This window comes from Neopsephotus bourkii, unplaced genomic scaffold (genome assembly GCF_033783945.1).
Source record: "Neopsephotus bourkii isolate Nb327-2 ecotype Australia unplaced genomic scaffold, CSIRO-AGI_Nbou_v1 NB_1376, whole genome shotgun sequence".
Taxonomy (NCBI): Eukaryota; Metazoa; Chordata; class Aves; order Psittaciformes; family Psittacidae; genus Neopsephotus; species Neopsephotus bourkii.
The window spans coordinates 5,706,784-5,725,529 of NW_026901855.1; the positions used below are offsets into that span (position 1 = coordinate 5,706,784).

At 37.3% G+C, this 18,746-nt stretch overlaps 1 long non-coding RNA gene across 2 annotated transcripts in view; it reads left to right on the forward strand.

Moving 5' to 3' along the window:
- LOC133219899 (uncharacterized) overlaps positions 1 to 18,746 on the forward strand; it is a 155,505-nt gene that overhangs the window by 27,136 nt on the left and 109,623 nt on the right. Inside the window, exon 2 of one of the 2 annotated variants that reach the window (XR_009727562.1) lies at positions 7,504 to 7,643. This is a non-coding gene — a long non-coding RNA (uncharacterized LOC133219899). Of the gene's footprint in view, positions 1 to 7,280; positions 7,644 to 18,746 lie in introns of those variants that run through there. The other variant, XR_009727561.1, reaches the window with a different exon arrangement.

The following is an 18,746-nucleotide window of genomic DNA, read 5'->3' on the forward strand; positions in this document are numbered from 1 at the left end:
TTTTTCTTCCTCCTGCTGGTATTATTAAAAAAGAAAAGAAAAAAAAAAGAATGGAGAATCCAGGATTTTTTTATTTAAAATAAAGTGTTAACAACCTGGAGTTTGTCATCTAGTTAGCTGCCCCATAGAAAGTTAACTAGATCAAATTGCTTGAGCAGGAAAGGCAAGAGAAATATCATGTATGTGAATCTTCACAAAGTTTACCTGGGAGTTAGTGACAAATCCTCTTGGCTGACTGGCATAAAGTGTTGAATTCTTGGGAAACCCTGAAGTTTAATTCAGAGGCACCCGAGGAATTTATATTCTTCCAAAGTTTAGTTTTAACTAGCTGGGTATTTTGAGAATCATGCCTGAATTTAGACATGTAAATCCCAGCTAATCTTCTGGCTCTGCATGTGAGGTCCTTGAACTTCCTGCCTTAAAGTCAAGAGAGAGAAAATCAAAACACAACAGGGAGAGGACTGGCAACTGTGTCAGGACAGAGGAGATCTTCTGTGTCAGTGGGAACTAGATTAGGCAGAATTTAAAGTTGTAACTCCTGAGGACAGAGATGACAGGCATTTATCAAAAGGTTAGGGAGACTGTATAAAAAGCAAGACATAAAAGATTGTAAGAGGAGACTAAGGATTAACAGTAAGTAAGCAAACAGTAAGAAGGAATAGAAAAACACAGTCAAATGAGAGATGAAGTACAGAAGGGGTCAGAACTGGGCTGTGACTTGAAGGTGGGAGGAAAAGAGGAAAACAAATAATTATGGAGAAAAACATTCACTGGCAACCTTCCAAAGGGATTGTTTAATATCAAAGGCCACATTGTCTGTCATTGCCTTATAAATAAGGCCAGTAATCCAGCCCGAGATTGCAGACACTGGGCCAAGTAAGAGAAAATAACCTGCAAGCAACAGTGAACAGCTTCAGGAAAGTCACCATGGACACTGCTATAAGTTCAATGGACACAGGAGAAATGTTTGAAAGGATTAATCCATACAGCAGGAGAGACAAATGCAATGGGAAACTGAGGAGGATGGAAGAAAATGGGCTGAGAATAAGAGATAAATTCTGTTCCTTCGTATTTCCTGTAGCATCTAGGAAAATGTGAATCCATCTGTAACATCTTCCCTCAGAGCTGAGGAGCAGCTGCAGGGCATGCTGTAAGCACAAAGCCCTGGTCTTCATCTGCTGATGGCATGCCACTCTGGCTGTGAAGAAAGCCCAGTGAAGATACAAACTTCAGCTTGTCTTTACTTGTTCTTTTCTTTTCTGAAAACTGCAGGCAAATCCTCACTGCAATTTTACTTCATAATGGTGAAAGTAAATTGGATCTCTGTTTTTCTCTAGCCTGTTACCTGAACTAGTCCCATACACAACCCACAGAATGGAAGAGATGCCTGGTACAGTGAAAAATTGGTTTCTGCTTTGCATTTTTAACAGAGTAATAACAGCATCTTCCTCTTCAGATAGCAAGAGTTCTAGTTTTCTCTCTGATCCAAAACATTATGTACATACGAAGAGTCTGTTAGGGAGTCAGAGTGTGCTACATATTTGCTTCTTACCTAGCAAATTTCTGAACTTTGAGCAACCTTGGCAGCAGCTTTTCTTTATTATCTGGTGAATTCAAAATGGAATGCTAAAAGTTTAGCAGAAAACCCCAACAGTAAATGTGAAATATGTGCTTTTATGAATTAATTACCAAATAGATATCGAGTGTTTGTGACGATTTTTTGTATTATTGTTGTTATCTGGCACAGCCTGATTGTATAAATGACCTTAAAATGCTTTCCAATGCAGTTTGCTTTTGGAAGATTTTAATGAGGAAGTGAGGTGAGCAAGCTATCAAAAAGGAAGGCAGAAGTACTAGTGGCAGGGCTGAAATACTTTGGATTATAAGAAATAATTTTCTGATATCAGACTTCAAAATCCATGGTAGCTCCTTTTCCCCCTTTCTTACTTCATCACATCCCTTTCAAAAACGTTTCTGAAGGTCTCAAGGTTCAGGATGTGATCACATTAGCACTTGCAACCCTACCAGAATGGCTTCAAACAGGAAATACCTCCACCAATGAGAAGCAGTTATGGGCTAAGCCAGCATTTGCACAGCAATACCAAAAGAAGACACACACACACCCTTTTTTGAGCAGCCCATCAATAAGGCAGTTCTGCTACATGCTGCAGTAGACTACAGGTCTATGCCAGGGCAACTGTTGCATTTCTGCTGAGAAGAATCACAAGATTTTATGTGATGCTGACCTGTTCTCATGCATTGAGCTTGTATAAAAAGAAAAAAAAAAAAAAAAAAGAACTAAAACAGTCTTGAAGATGAACAAAAGCAAGAAAACAAATAAGCAACAGTTGAAGTTCCTGCTTTTGAATTCAAGCCTGACTTGCTAGTAACTTTATATTTGTTTCCAACAAAACACCACACTATGCTGCTTCTCAAAATTTTATTTGCAAAGTAGAGCTAATGCAACTTTCTCAGCCCCTTGCCAAGTTGTCACAACCATGCTTTGCTTCTGTAATTATGATTATAGTATTTTTAAGGGAGAATTCATGAAAGTCTTCATAACACTTGAATTATTTTTTTTTGTATTATTGTGAAAGCAAAAAAATACCACTTTCATTATTTGGAATGATTTTGATTTACCTGGAATGGAATTTTAGAGAGTAACAGTGCAATAAAAAAGAGAGATTCAGTGCTCCTGTCCTGATCCAACCAAAACGACATTGCAAGGATACACCAAGTGAAATGTAGGTAGTGCAGCTAGAAATTTCCAGAGACACTATGCTAATTTCAAAGGACTAATATTTCTTCTGTACATTCCAAACAGTGACTAAAAGTGCATGTAAGATTTCTTTGCTTTTTCAAGACATGTAAAAATCACATCCTTAAAGTTCTCTAAATCATGGTCTCAAGATCAGTTGATGGCTTTTCCTTAATTTGCCACAACCATGATTAGTTTATTGACTAGAATAATGCCTTATAATTTTGTTTAATTAGAAGAAAGCCTTGTAATTAACAATGGAAATAATTGATCTCCTTTAAAGAAAGCACTAGAAAAGAATACATTACTTGTTCATGAATTGTAAAAAGATGAAAAATGAATAACAATTTCTAAAGTAAAGATGGAATGGAAAGGGAATGCTATCTTCCTCCTCAGTTTTCAGAATTACTTTATTTTGTTTACAAATAATTTATGCCAACTTTCTGGTAAAAACATCATTCAGATGACTTGAATTTTTGGGTAAGATTCAAGCTAAAATCTTTCATTCAGGCTGATCTGGTAAATCAATGGGAGTAAAAGGTGTATAAGAAATAAGTTGCACTTCTCATCTGTCAGTTCGGCTTCTGAAGCTCCATATGCTTAGCAAATTAGTTAAAAACTAAGTTTCTGATTCAAAGGTATTTGAAAGGTTGCCACAGATTGAAAAGGAATTTGGATTGGGCTCTATGACCAGCACCCTTATTTAAGGCATGTAGTAGTATTTCCCTCTTGGGTACCTACAGTGTTGCTCAGGATGAAGATTGATTCAAGTTACAGAACCTGGCTGGGGTACAGGGCTGTCCTGGACTTGAATAAACTGGTCTGGATAAAGAAAAAATTACTCTAAAACCTCTGTGTCCTGGTCTGGTTTAAAATTCTTCTCGCATTTCTTTTTTAATTATGCAGCTGAAGCTGCTCTTTTAAGCACCTTGGGTTGAGTTGTAACATAGTTGGCCAGTCACAAGATAAGATGGGATTGAACTAGTTCTAGTCAAGCTGGAGTGAGTGTTAGAAATTTCATTAGCAGACTTCTTTTGTTTGAAGGGCAAATTGGGTCAGCTGTGCAGTCTAAGCTTCAAGTTTATAGGTACAGAAAATTTGAATAGATTCAGCAGAACCAAAAAGTCCTGCTTTATGAAAAATTTTATTCCAGAAATTGAGGAGTACTGGGGACTGATGAATCTGCTAGCAACTTTAATATTCCAAGGAGCTAGACTGTCTGCAGAAGGGGCTTGGGTAGCTGTGTCAGTATAAACTATAACATTAGATTAGAATTCAGATTGGTTGCTTTTCCCAGAACTAGGGTTGCAGAAATTGTTCCTTCTTTAAAGCAGATAGAAATGTAAGTGGATCCTTCCATCAAATTAAAAATTAGTTGGTTGGTTGTGGTTTTTTTTTTTTTTGTTGCATTTTGTTTGTTTCTTTTTCTATTTCCTTCCATAAGCTCTTTCCTATGATTAGAATAGAAATGGAGGGAAATACACTCTAATAAGGCAATACTCACACTTTCATGATGAAAGTCTGTTTAGTTTCCATGTTTGGGTCAAGTTTTTTTTTGTACTCACCATGATAACATGAACCATTCTGACCTCCATTCATCAGTTAATGGGGCTGTACAATAAAGTGAAACTCTCCAACAGAGAAGAATGCTACAACCACTGTTCATGATGTGCAATGCTATGGCTTATTCTCTGTTGTCAAGCAGAGAAGGGGATGAACTCTTCGTCTCATCTGCAGGAAGCAGGGTGCTTGGAAGCCTGTGGTAAATCGTTTATTTTGATGAGCTCGTTTTCATTTGGGCTTGCAGCATTTGATATTCTTCAGTTACTCCCTTACCGAACACCGTTGAGGCAGTGAGTGAATTGCCATTCATATATATCAAGTGATGTGTTTCTGCACTTGTGTAGCATCTGCCACCAAGGATCTCAAAATTCTATACAAACTTTAATGAGTAAGATTTCACAACACTCCTGGGAGGTGCAGAAGTACTGTTATCCTGATTTAATAGGTAAAGAAAGTAAGATGCAGAGAAATCAGTAGATGCATATTCAGACCCCTGCCTCCACCTGCATATATATTCTGCAAACTTTTGTTCATACAGAAATCGAAAATTCAATACCCCTAGAAAAGAGAATTGAAACTTGCATTTGCAGGTTCCTTTGGGAGAAAAGGATTTGGTAAGTATACTTTTCAGTATTAAGGCATTCAGAAATGCTCCACATTTTTGAGTAGGCATACAGGTATTTGCAAAACAAAATAAAACAAAAAATCTCTAGTGCATTCAAACTCTCATTTTTTCTATGCACACTTAGAAGCAGATTTGGGGCTCACAGCTGTCACATACTGAAACATGGTTATATGTTCTGCAGGGGAATAGGGCTCGCTGGGAGAAACCACAGTGGCTTGAGATGATCTGGTTTACATTAATTAGCAAGTGTCTCTTGCCGTGGTCAAGGCTCCCCAGAAAATTGCTACTCCAGTTAGGCATTGATATTTTTGTGGTACTGAAACACAGGCTATTTCGAATTATTGGGCAACAGTTTTCCTTTAAAGAGTCACCGGTGAGTATCCTGCGGGCAGGTCTGCTAGAAAGCCCTGGCAACTGCCCTGCCCTTCCTTCTTGCCCAGGACGGAGGGAAAGTGCCTGTTAAGTGAATCAGTACCATTCCTAAAAGCAACAGTAGGGGATGCTGTGGGGTAAAAAACCCAGCTCTTGCTTCCCCCACCTCCCAAGACCTCTTCAGAAGAACCTACAGCACTTGCCACTTTTAGGAGCTGAAACCCAGCACAAACCTACAACCAGTTGTGTTTTGGGAGAACACAAAGCCCTAATTAAAGGGCCATCCGGATCACTGCTGAATAATTATTTTCCACTTTTATTTTCAAATTAGAAATGATAATTTTATTTAATTCCACTGCAAGAAGTGATGCGGAGGAGCCAGGTGGCATGCAGTTTGATTGGACTGGATCTGATCTTGCAAATGGAAAGATTTGAAAAGTTCAGCACCATGGGAAAATAGATATTTTCCACGTTTGTAGCAGTTAATTAGTTCAGACTGAGGGAGACACATCATAAAAAAAGAAGATCCTCCTCCGGGTATTTACCAAATGTCTGGAAACCAAGAACTGACTGTATCTGAGAAGCTAGAACTACATCTAAAAGAAAATCGCTGTTGACAGGTTCCTAGAAAAATAATCTCCTGAAAATCTGAGATAATTAGTTATTAGAGTCTACATATTTATGAGCGATTTGGAGTGGGAGAACATGCTCCTTTACCCAGCACCCAGCTCTTATTATTGAAATCTAAATCATCTGGATTACTACAGAGTTTTCTGAATGCTTTACTATTCCTTATCATAATAGGAGATGTGATAAGGCTGCTGTAATCATAAAAGAATCTCTGGTAATGGTGTTTTAGCTATGCCTGGCAGATAAAGGTAATCAAATGCCAGGTTTCAGGGCATAAACTAATTGCCTGCAGAGGTCGGAAGGAATTGCTTCCTTCCAGGTGCTGTACTGCAACAATTATCAAGGTACATAATGCATTTTGTAATGAGATGGTGTCCTAGAATTAAACATTTATCTGAAATTTTATTTATTTGCCATTTATTTATTGCCATCTGGCAGGGCACCGGACCTACTGGACCATGTAACTAACTTGGTACAGCAAATCTTATGGGAAAGTAATTCTATTCAAACACGCAATACAGTGTTAATCCTTAGATTTTTGACAACAGACAGTATGTTCTGACAAAGACTGTCTTATTAACTCTGCTAATAAATGTGTCTGTGAACGAGAAAGAAGAATAGATTACCTCAGTATCTGAACTACTGTTAGAGAAGAAATACACATTTCATGCATGCAGAGGAACTGGCCTGTCTTTTATGAAGGTGGATCTTTTCACACAGTTTTCATATTGCATGCCATGCATGGATGCCACATGTTAATAACGACTGGGAAAAACTATACTTTTTCCTTTCCCAGGTGGCTTCCCTGTAAATATTTTTAAGTCACATCTGCATGGTTAAAAATGTCATACCCCAGCATTTGAAAGAATAATGTATCCCCTGAATCAAATTTGTTCCTGATATGGGGCCAGTGATAGCAATTCAGTTTAATCAGCTGTATGTTTGGATAGTTGATTCATTCCAGAAGATAAAGTGCTAGAGAGGAAAATTAGCATGTTGGCTCCTTTTAGAGTAGTTGAATGTTGTCACCTTGGAAAACCCTCAAGACCTAAACCACAGTAATACTACAATGACCAGGATTCCTGTTTTGCCATACTTTTCTCCAGCAGCTCTTGATTTACATGCTGATCAAACTTTAGTGCTCCTGTTGCTGCAGACATCAATTTTTCTTACCAATTGGCTGTGAATCTTTCCAGAGTTTATGCAATAGTGGCCATAAACTAAGGTACGCACTGTCTTAAATTCCTGTAGTGCTGATGCCTAGCAGGGCTGAAGTCCTTGCACTGAAAAAAAATTAGAGCATTTGATGGCTGCCATTAAGTAAACTCTGGTTATGGTCTGATCTGGCTGATGTATATTTTTCTCTTGTTTATAATAGACATGGTAACAGGATTAAGGCAAACAGGGATAAAAAAAAATGTTCTTTTGTCATAGCATGTAAAAATATGCTATTTTATATTTAACATAGAACTCATTGCCATAAAATGTATCTAACAGGCCTTTGGATAGGTGTTTTTCAATCCAAGGGCCTGAGTATGGCTCCCTGGTGAAGAAGTCTCTTTAACCCTGCTGGATGAGTGCTTGAAAGGACAAATGAATCAGCAGCTGCCCTGTGTGCACCCTTGCTCTTCCTGCCCAGCTGGCAGAGAGGGGATACTGGGAGAAAGGTTTGGAAGAGGAGGAAGATCATCTCAGGTTGGTATTATTACTTAATCTATAATGAATAAATGGAGGAAAAGTGAGAGGAAGAAGAATATAAATGAGTAAAAAGAAAGTTTGTGGTGGATGATAGTCAGGCTTGGAGAAGAATTCAAATAATATGATATCAAATATGTGTTTATTCCAAGTAACTTTGTGACAGGCATATTCAAGGAGATTTAAGTGAAGCTTTCAATTGGTATACTTTCCAGGGCATGGTAGGTGTTTGATCATTTTAGATAACAGAACAGCAGAAGGGAAAATTAAATCACAGAATGCAGAGAGAGAAGATGAAAGCTACATGTGGCATAGAACTATAAACTATTATTACAAATGTTAGTAAGTAGATCACATCTATTCGTTATTGATTTTTTATTTTTTTTCCTCTCTTATATATTTACTGTAATTGCCTTTTGCAGCAGCACTCCCCACAGTGGTACAGACTGAAGCCTGATGCTAACTCCTTGGCTGTACTGATTTTTTTTTGGTGCTGGATGGGAGACCAGATGAGTGGCCTTTCATTGAAGGGCTGTCTCATGAGGGTCATTCCTCAGCAAGAAACAAAGGATGCCAGTGCAGCAAAGATTGTTGCTATTTGCATGCTTACCCTGCCAATCACAAAGTATGTGCTTCCGTTAAGTGCATACTTATGTGCTATTGACTTTGAGTAACTCAAGGTTAAACAAGTGCTAAATGCTTTGTTTTGCATGCTGAGTCTGAACCAGAGGAGGAAGCAGTGACAGGTTTGTTGGTTCTGTTACCAGCCGCACAATTCCCCCTTCTTTGCTGTGTTATTATTTAGTCCAGCAATGATCGGAACAGCCACACTTCCAGGCAGCAATGTGAAGTTCCTTAGGACAGCTCATTACAAATAAGACATGCTTTCACGTGCTTGGAAAATAAAGCTTCTGTATTTGCATTTTCCAGAAGGCTGTTTGATGCAAAAATTTGAAGCAGTTCATGGACCTTGCCTGTTGGTAGTTACTGAGAGCATTAATTGCCTCCAATCATTGTTAGAACATCTGTTTCACATTTTGACAAGTGCACTTATCTCCTTTGCTCCTACCCCTCCCTTTCACGTTCCTCGACTAAAGATAATTAATAAATTACAGAGAAATGTTGATAATAAAGAGGAAGAAAAAAAAAAAATAACCCAAAACACCCTGAACTGGAAGTGGCTATTTCTATGTGAAGTTGTAAATTGCTTTCTTTTCTTGTTCAGTTAAACTTCTGGCTTGCCACCTAAAAATACCAGAGAATGATTAGAAGTGTTGTAAGAGAAGAGGCTTTCAGCAGCAAAACCTTCAGGGTTGTTCACCTTGTTGGGGAGAAGGTGAGGATGCACTGAGGAATCAGGAAGGGCTGAAAGCAGTGTGAGAGCCTGGGCAGCTGGTGAGTCAGGGTGGTGAGGAGGGAGTTAAAAGGTTTAATTTTAATTAGGATTTAATGAATGGATATTATGTTTATGAAAGCAAAGGGCTGGACTGAGGCAGAGAGCAGAAGGCACAGCAGAAGCCTTGCTTTTCCATCTTCCTCCTTGGCAGTAGAGGCTGTCTGTGTGGGACTCAGACATTTTACAGCCCATTCACTGAAACAGCATTCCTAGAGCAGCTTCCTGCTAAAGACTCCTATTGGCTTTCCCTGTTTGTGGTGGAGACAATGAGAGTGGTAGCACTGCACTGCTGCTCTGGGCCCACGGTGCGAGCAGCTGAGTGCTCAGTGGTGGCCTGGCCACAGAGAGCTGGCCAGCACAGCAGCTGCCCCTCAGGTGCCATACAGCATATTTACTGCAGTGGGCAGTGCCAGTGGCCTTCCAGACCCTCTCATACTTCCTGCAGTAAACCCACATTTGCTACTAGCTTAAAGCACATTGGATTGTTTTAACCTTCACACTCCTGGTGTGTTTAATGGAGCAGAGCACTCCTCACCTTCTGCATTCTCTGCTATTCCAGTCATAGGATCTGCCCACATCCCAGGCAGTCTAATTCCCCACTTATCTGCCGCTTTAATCTTCTCATCAGCACCTGAATCTGCTAACAGTTCATCTGACTTTACAAAAGCTGCAATATTAGTTTAGTTTCGTGCCTCTCTAGGACAGGCATATTAGCACTAGAGAAGGAGCTATGTATGTGTTGTAAGGTGATCTTTGACACCTGTAAATTGGAATAAAATCAGGCTCTTCAGCAAAATTGTGGTAGTTTATATGGTTTTTAACATGATTGCATAAAAATATGGGGGAAATTTGCATAGTGATATTAGGATTCCAGGCCTCTCTATTTTAATCACTATCTCTCTTGAACTGAAATGGATTCAGTATACAGCTAAATAATTAAATTAAACATTATTTACCCCAAAGTGTGCACAATACTTTTTGCCAGAACATGAAGGGCTGTGAAGTGTATTAATTCATGTTTTGGTTTTAAAAATTTCATGAACTTATGGTCTTGTTCATTAAAATTTAAATCTGGATAAATACAGGGTAACTTCAGCTCACTGTATTTTCACATTTGGAGAAGAATGAGACATATGTACAAACCAATCCCTTCATGAATAAATTGCGTTATTATTCCAATGCAAGTACTTTTTCTTTTTTTTTTTTGCAATGTGATAATTACTTGAGGTGGGCACAGTGATGGCGATGATTATAATTAACATTTTTCAGCATTGTGCCATTTTAAAAGATCATTGCCAAGCTGCTAGGGGATATATTTCTAAGTAGCATGAACTTCATTACACAGATGAACAAACTCAGGCAAAGGTGAAGTAACTGCTTCCTTACTGCAGAAAAAGTCACTGAATGAATTCATCTGGGCACTTTACAACTCTAAATGTAACATTTTCTTCCAGGCTTGTATAGGTTAATTAACATTTAAGTTCATTAGTAACTCAGGTCTATAATTTGAAGGCTGTTCTGTTGCCAATGTGACGTGTATATGGTCTTTCTCTGGTTCTGGTTGAACTTGTGTCTGCAGCTCAAAGGAGCCTTGCTTTTGTCAGGCACAGCCTCTCTGAAGACCTCTGCAGATGTCTTCTTGTCTGGACTGTAGCTGTTGTCACCCTGGGATCACAGACTGCTGCCTTTGGCTGTGGTGACATTTTAACAAGTCAGATATAGGAGCTAAAAGATTCCACTAGTTTTCACCAGTGCATATTTCCTTCTGTCCCAGACCACTTCTCCTTCAGCAGCATGATTCAGCCTTGGCTGCTTACTTCATTCAATGCCTTTCAGGTTTTAATATATCCACAATGTTAACAGAGAAGTGTAGACATTATTACAAACATGTGGTGGTTCCCCAGGAGATCTGTATGTTGTTCTTTGACCTGGTGGCATTGCCTGAGAGCATTCCTGTCTGGAATAGAGGCAGTGTGTCACTACACTCAGTGTTGGAAGATATTAGGTGGGATATTTAGCAGAGGAAGAGATCAGCGCCGACAAGGTATATTGCTCCAAGGCTGAATATAGGGAAGCTAATCGGGTACATGATCACAAGCTGCCTTATCCTCAGCTATGCCCTGGTGCTGCAGTGCTGCTCTGAGAATGGTGCTTGTTTACAGAGATGAGCAATAGGCTCTGCCAAAGCACAATCAGCCTGATAGGTGTTGCCCTTTGAATTCTCTTTTTTGTTGGAGCAACAATGAAAAATCACTTCGTCTGAAGAGCTGTGAGCCATGATAACAGTGTCAATTATAAATACAGTGAAGTATCAGCAAAAGAAGCTTCTAATCACCCTTGAATTCTGAGTCAGTCCAGAAGTTTAAGATAAGACTGAACCCTCTTCTTTTGAGATTATCCCCTTGAGATCCAGATCAAGCAGGTTTCCTAGAAAACCAGGAACTTTAGAGTCCCGTTTGAATGCAGTGCTTTATGCTTTTAAGGTTCATAAATACTACTATGCCTCAACCTCTTAATTTACCTTAGGACAGTTCACAGTAACAACAGCATTCTTTATGGTTTGGGGTGTTGTCTTTTTTTACTTATTTTGTTTTGTGGGTTGTTGTGGTTTGGTTTTGTTTTTTTGGGGTGGGGGGTTGGTTGGTTATTTTTTTCCCCTGTTATTTTTCTTCTATACCTCTTAGGAGCATAAAGGAAGCACAAACTCCATTAAAATTGGTTAACCAAATGTGATTAGATCAAAACTTGTTTTCATATGAAAAAAATACTGAGGATCTTCTCCTCCCTTCCTCTATAAAATAGGAGTTCAAAGAAGCTGTACTTTCAGATACTATAATTAGGCTTGATTCAAAAAAAGAAAAAAAAAGAACCCTTTCGTCTTAATTAACGTAAGGGTTCCTTGAGAAAATTTCAAATGCCTTAAAGAGTGATTTTCTTTTCATTTTTAAAAGCTTCTCTTTAATTTAAAAGTTAAAAGGCCTTTGAGGCCAATATTGGTGATGGTAGCACAGCTGAACTTTTTAGAAGAGAATAATTCTAATACCAGCAACTCGTTAGAAAGGAAAAATAGTTCAGTGGGTAGGAAGCTATCTTTGGACTCACAGTGTGATGAAGTATCTTTAGAGAACAGCAAATTAATGAGAAGCACTTTTCAGGAAATAAGAGTATTTGTGGGTATAGGTTCCTGCTCTAAAATGGTTTCACTAAATAAATAAATAAATAAATACATTATAAAAAAGGAGAGGTCAAAATAGTTCATTCTGACAATTATCAGACAAAATGTAAAATGTTTCGGCATTTTAAATGATGCTCTTGTTTTGAATTTTAAAATTATCTAAAGTCATAAAATATGTTAAAGAACTTTTTCTTTGGATGAAAAATTGATTTTCAGTTGAAAGAAAGGTTTGGGTCAGCAAAAGACATGCTCTCTATCAGCATGTATGCTGCACACCCCTCTGCATGAAAGACTTTAACTATTTTTACTATCAGGATAAACTGAAAAATGTGTTCAGTTTTCCAACTAAAACACCCAGTGTTTACATAGCTGTCTTTTAGGAGCATTGGATTTAGTGTCTGGCTCTGCAACAGAATTTATGAATAACCTTGTGGACTTGTAACCAGGTTTGCATTGGATTCACAAGAAACTTAGATTTAGGAGTACAAACTTTAAAATCTGATCAACTGTATCATATTCTACAGGTGCTGAAAGTCCAAGAATGTTTTAATTTTTAAATGGTGTTTCCTTAAGCGTTTAGATTATAAGTTTGTAGATGAACACTATAGTGCTCCACTACTGTTTAGGCTGAAGGTCGGGCTTCTCAATTTAGTCACTTCTCTTGCCTGTTCATTTTGCTCTGGAAAGCATTCTTGAAGCACATTTACTGATGGTGCTTCAGGCAAAATGTAGTTGAAAACACAGATGAAGTTTCCCTGCGGGATGTTGCCTCCCCTTCCACTGCAACGTGGGTGTTTGGGATCCCAAGCAACAGAGGGTCAATGGGGTACCTCTTTGTTCTCCATCCAGGAAAATGTAACTCAGGGGAGGTTTGTGTTCACAGGAAGATTTCATGGACAGTTCTTCTTGTGTGATTATAGTGGCACAAAGACGGGGAAAAAAATCAGGTCCTTGATTATATTGATTGTCTTCATTCAGCAGATATGAAGCAACGTGCTCTGAGTTCGCAAATCTAGTCCTTTTCAGACTGTAGTATATGATATGTGTGCTCAGGGGTTTACTCGTTAAGAATGTAAGAGATTCAGGCTCAGTTGTTTCTCTTAGAGGACTCCCACCCACATTAAATTTCGATCTCCTCTGCAGTGCCTTAATTTCAAGGCTATATTCTGGCAGGAGACTACTCTTCAGGGTACCTGGGGAAGCTCCTTGTGAGGGATGTGAGGGTCAAACACCAGCAAGAGGGAGAGGAGAATTACTGCACGGACTAATGATAGAGAAGTTTCGCATCTTTACCCCCACTACGAAAGTGTTTGTGTATATGCAATATTGCATGAATAGTCATTGGAGCAAGCACTCCTTGTGCTAGATGCTCTTTGTGCCATGGTCATCAGCTCCTGACTACTGAGTGCACAGAATTGTGCTGTATAAGAGTGGGCAGCTGACTAGATCTCAAAGAAAGTTGGATTACTGAGAAACAGAGGTGTCTGCAGCTCACCATTGATTCACCAGTCTTCTACTCTCTTGGCTGTGTGGGGCCTTTGAAAGTCAAGGATGACTCAGCATTAATGCTGATGGAAGGATCATCAAATCAGATTTGTCTGGGCTTTTTGGCAATGGATATTGTACTACATCTACAGGAGACAAACAAATCATTTTCAGTGGGGAAAAGTAAAGGCACATTGTCTTCTGCCCTGCCTATAAAATATGGAAAGCATTCATCATGTCCCTAACGGTACACCTTCCTTTAGTTTTGTGCAGTAGGAATGTTCCAGAATTCATGTAGCTGACTAATCATCCTGAGTAACAGAATAAACTTGATAATATGTTCTCTTAAGCCTTAATTTAGGTCCCATGAGACTGCTGGACAACACTCATGGGACATACCAGAGAGTGGCTAAAATCCTTAGTGCTCCTTGTCATTAAGACTCTGCAGTAGCTGCATTTTTCAAATGGTATTATTCCAGAATATGTTTTATTTTTACAAAGATTTCATAATTTATAATTTTTCAGATTTAATCCTGTATTTGCCTGTTAATCTGGAGGATGTAGCAATTCATCATTGCAGGAAAATAAAATTTAAAGTAAAAAGAGGGTAACAAAAATTGGGCAGCCACTGTTAATAAAAAGTTAATGATTGCTATGAAAGAATGTATAGGTGTTTCATACATTTAAGAAAAGTAAGAAGATGCTGAAATAGTTATTTTGGTAAGAATACTTAAAACTAATTTAATGTGTAAGTGATGATAAGTACACAAATGAACTATGTGTAACAGCAATATTTGCCTGAATTCTGTCTTAAGTGTACACCTGAAGAAATCTTCACATTCTCAGGTAAAGAGACTTGCAAACTACTCATGAGTCAGTTTATTGCCTGTTGTGTAAGATGAGTGTTTCGCCTTTTTTGTACATGAAAGTTTCAATTTTCTAACCTCAGCTTTCACCTGGGGACATAAAAGGTAGGTTTTGGATTTGGCAGGTATAATATTTTTTGATTTTTTTATTTTTTATATGCATATGCTTGTACCAGAAAACTGGTAGGCATCTCAGGTGTAATCTTGCATGAATATAAATTAATAACTGTTCAATTTACAAACATGTTTAGGAACATAAAAAAAAAGAAAACAAAAAAGAGGCTAAGAACAGCAGCTGAGAACTTTTCCATACTAAAGTTTATCTAAATGTTTTACATAAAGCATTTCTTTTAAGTCAGCATTTCTTACATGATTACTTCATTGTCACCATTCCAGATCTGCATCTCTAGATACTTACCTAGGTATTTTAATCAGGAAAGCTATAATTTTCTTTCAAAGTATTTTCTATCTCCAGGTAGTTCTGGTACCTTTGTGGAGGGGTATCTTCATTCAGATGCTGGTCAACATGCTTTGTGTGACTTCTAGGTGATCAGATTCTGAGAGAAAAAAGTTTAGACTGGAATCTAACCGTTGATGACTAATTCTTTAAATGCTCTTTTTGCAGCATACAGTTGGTGATATCTGTGATTTAAGCAGGAAGAAAAATACAGATAATCTGTCTGAGAGCTATTTAAGTTTTCTGTACATGTCAGAGCAAACCTCAGTGGCCTTCAGAAGAGGAAGAGAGCAGAGTCCTAAAGACAGCATCATTAAAGCACGGTGTCTTGTCCACTGGACAGGTAATCAAGTGCAATCTTCCATGTTCATGATCAACTGGTAGGTAATCACTATGAGATAAACACCTGGTGTCAATCTCTGCTAACATGTTAAAAACCAAACAAGACACATAGCCTTGTTTAGGCTTTGACAAGGTAGTCCCATTGAAAAACATTCTCTTAAATTAATTTACCAAAATTAAATGAAATTAAAATTTCAAAATTAAGCAGGACTAAACAAAGCTCAATATCCCAGAAAGACAGCAATTGTTTTTCTTTATTGTGCTTTCTTCAAAAAAGATTTAGAAGAAGAGGAAGCCTGAGACATGATAATGTGAAAAGACCTAGGAACTGGTACACTTGATCTGAACCAGAGGGACCCCACCTGTACACAGCATACAGCAGGCAACCTTTTTCTACAGCATAAAATTGAACAAGACTGAAAGACAAAACTTCTCAACTTAGAAGTGGTCCTGTTGGGGAACATGATGATGTGGAAAAAAGTTTATATGCTATTTATGTCCATTATGTCTGCTCTGGGAAAAGAGAGAAGCTTTCCCTCTCCAGGAATGCCCATAAAGCATGCTTCACCTGTATACTGGTAGCTTGACATTAAAACAAAATGCCTCATCAGTTAGGAATAACAACATACAACATTGTCAGTGACTAAATTCCTGTTGCTAGGTCTCAGTTTGAAGTATATTATATTTTAATTACATTGCGTAGGATCCAGGTTTAGTAGGGCAAAAGAAACATAAAATCCTAGGACAAAGCTATTTAAACAGAATAATCTCCAAAGCTAATTATACATAATAGCCAGTTAGGGGGGGATGATTTTCCATTTCTTAATATTAACCAATAAATACCTTCTGGTATTATCTTTCCATTTAAAGTAGAAAAAAAGCAAGCTTTAGGAGACACTATGATGCTACAGCAGACATAATAACATTTATATGATGCTTCATAATAAATTACAAATTTATACAGTCATTTTAATATATCTTATATATCTTTGTTAAAAAGTTTAAGCGCATATTACTTGTTTTGCTAAGATTACCTTTGCTATTAATACTTGTTAGTTGTACTTGCTAACAGTATGTACATGAGGTATTAACAGCTTTTATATTCTTTTTTTATTTTTTTTTTCTCAGAAACTTTTTCAGTATTTTCAGAAAATGGTGGGCCTGCCAGTTCACTTTTTTTAGGTAGTAAATTCTACTTAAACTTTTTTTAGTGTGAAGGAAAAAAAGAGCAGCCTATTCAAAATAACTAAAAAAATTAGAGAAATCAGAAAAGAATATGGAAAGATCTTTGTTGATCTTCCCTTCCCTCCTTTTTCCCTTCTTAATAGTGTCTAAAGGTTTTAGTTGTTTAAATGCCATAAGCATGTTTGAAATTCAGGTTAAAAATAGTTTGACTTCTTTTTGATGATTTTTAGTTAATGTTTGGAACTTACAGACTTAAAGGGATCATTGAATCGGTTACTAAAACTTGGCTGCAAAAAAAGCTGGAGAATGTATTTTCATTTTCAAAGTGAAAACTTTTGGCCATTCATTTCAAACTAATGTCCTGAGAGTAAATGCAGTTTTGTTTTATTTTTAAATAAAGACATGTGAAAACAGTGTGTCAGAAGTGGTGGTTTTATATAAAAAATATTTCTACTGGCAAATCTGGATTGCAATCAAACTTCATAATTCAATTCTGTTCCTGAGCAGAATATTTCTGTCAGGAGTAGTCTAAATTTACTGTTACCAGTCACATTTCAGCACGCTTCCAAGAACTGGCACATTCAGAATTGTTGGTGGGGAAGCTGTGAAAGATAAAAGGAGAATAAGCTCATGTAGCCAACCCATCATGTACTGAAATTACAAATAAATGTTTGACCTTAGGTTGCATAATGGAATTAGTTCAGAACTGTCCCCATTTTATTCTCCAAAATGAAGCCTTTCATGTATGTATAAAAACATATTTGCTTTCAGAGGCTCACTTTGTGGAAGCAGAATTCCAAACTTATAGAGTAGGTGGTTCAAATTCTGATTGCATTTACTTCAAAAGAAAATCAATAACACATCCCATTATCTCACCAGAATGATTCTGGAAATGTTTAAACATTGGTAAATGTTGATATTTCTTTTACTTTATTCTATTTGAAGCAAGCAGTTTTGCTATTTATTTATTTATTTTTAATAAGTGAAAGTGACATAGTCTCAAGTAATATTTTTCCCCAGAAACTTCATGTCTTGAGTGGGTGACCTTGTGTCATTGCCATTACCAATGCGGAGACATTCATATAAAATTTTTATCTCAGATCAAAAAAGCAAACCCAAACTGACTCCAGGATTGGTGCCCTCTGGAACAAGATATTTCCTGAGGGAAATAATGATTGGAGGAAGTTACTGGCCTTGGGCAAAACTTCCAGCATTCAGATTTCCCAACCAGTCATCAACTTTGTTTTGTTTTGATCAGTATTTGTCAATTCATAGTCTGCATATTCTCTTTATGTCTTCAATATATTTTTTTCTTGATGGAGTGTATTTGCTGTGCTTTTTAACATCAGTTAGGAGGAAAGACATGTTCTAAAGCTTATAATATTTTATCTTAGGTTGTACTATTAATTATATGGATTTTTAAGTTTATTATTTTTGCACCCTAAGGGGTGGTATTACTCATAATTTAATCTGCATTGCAAAAATGACCAAAGTCTGAATTACGCTATCTGTTGCCTTTTGCTAGGCATTCTACAAAGATGATAGGAAGCACTCACAGCCTCTTCTTTTCTTACTGCTGACAGGTAAGAAGAACATATATTCTCAAGACAGTATTTGTAAATACGACTAAATTTAAAGCACGTATAAAGGTCCGCTGTAAACATCAATAGTCTTATCTAAAAAAAAAAAAATTATTCTTCGTAGGTTTGGCCTTAAATGTTTAAATAAATGTGAGTTATCTGTGGAAAGTTATTGAAAGCCACGCCTCTGGGAAATGACAAGTATTTATTTAAAGGAATTTTGAGCATTGGTTGGTCTCCATGATCAATTTCACTATGTATTCATTTCTAAAAGTCATGGAATGTATTTTCAAATATTCTTGCAAGCAAAAGTTTCCAAAGCAATATTAAAATAACCCAAACAAACCTAATATAGTGTATTAACTAAAAGGCTGCTGAGTAATATTTTTTTACTTTGAAACGTATTCTTGGGTACCTGAACACCTGAATTTTAATTTTGTGTGTCATTTCTCAACTTCATGTACAGCAAGTAGAAGAATCTTATGTTTAAATATTAAATTCTTTTCAGTGTATTAAGAATAGTATTTTCATCGACTGACAGAATGCTGCCAACGTTAGCAAGAAAATGAGACAAAGTTGTACAATCAAAAACTGGTCTGTTATAGTATATGCACTGG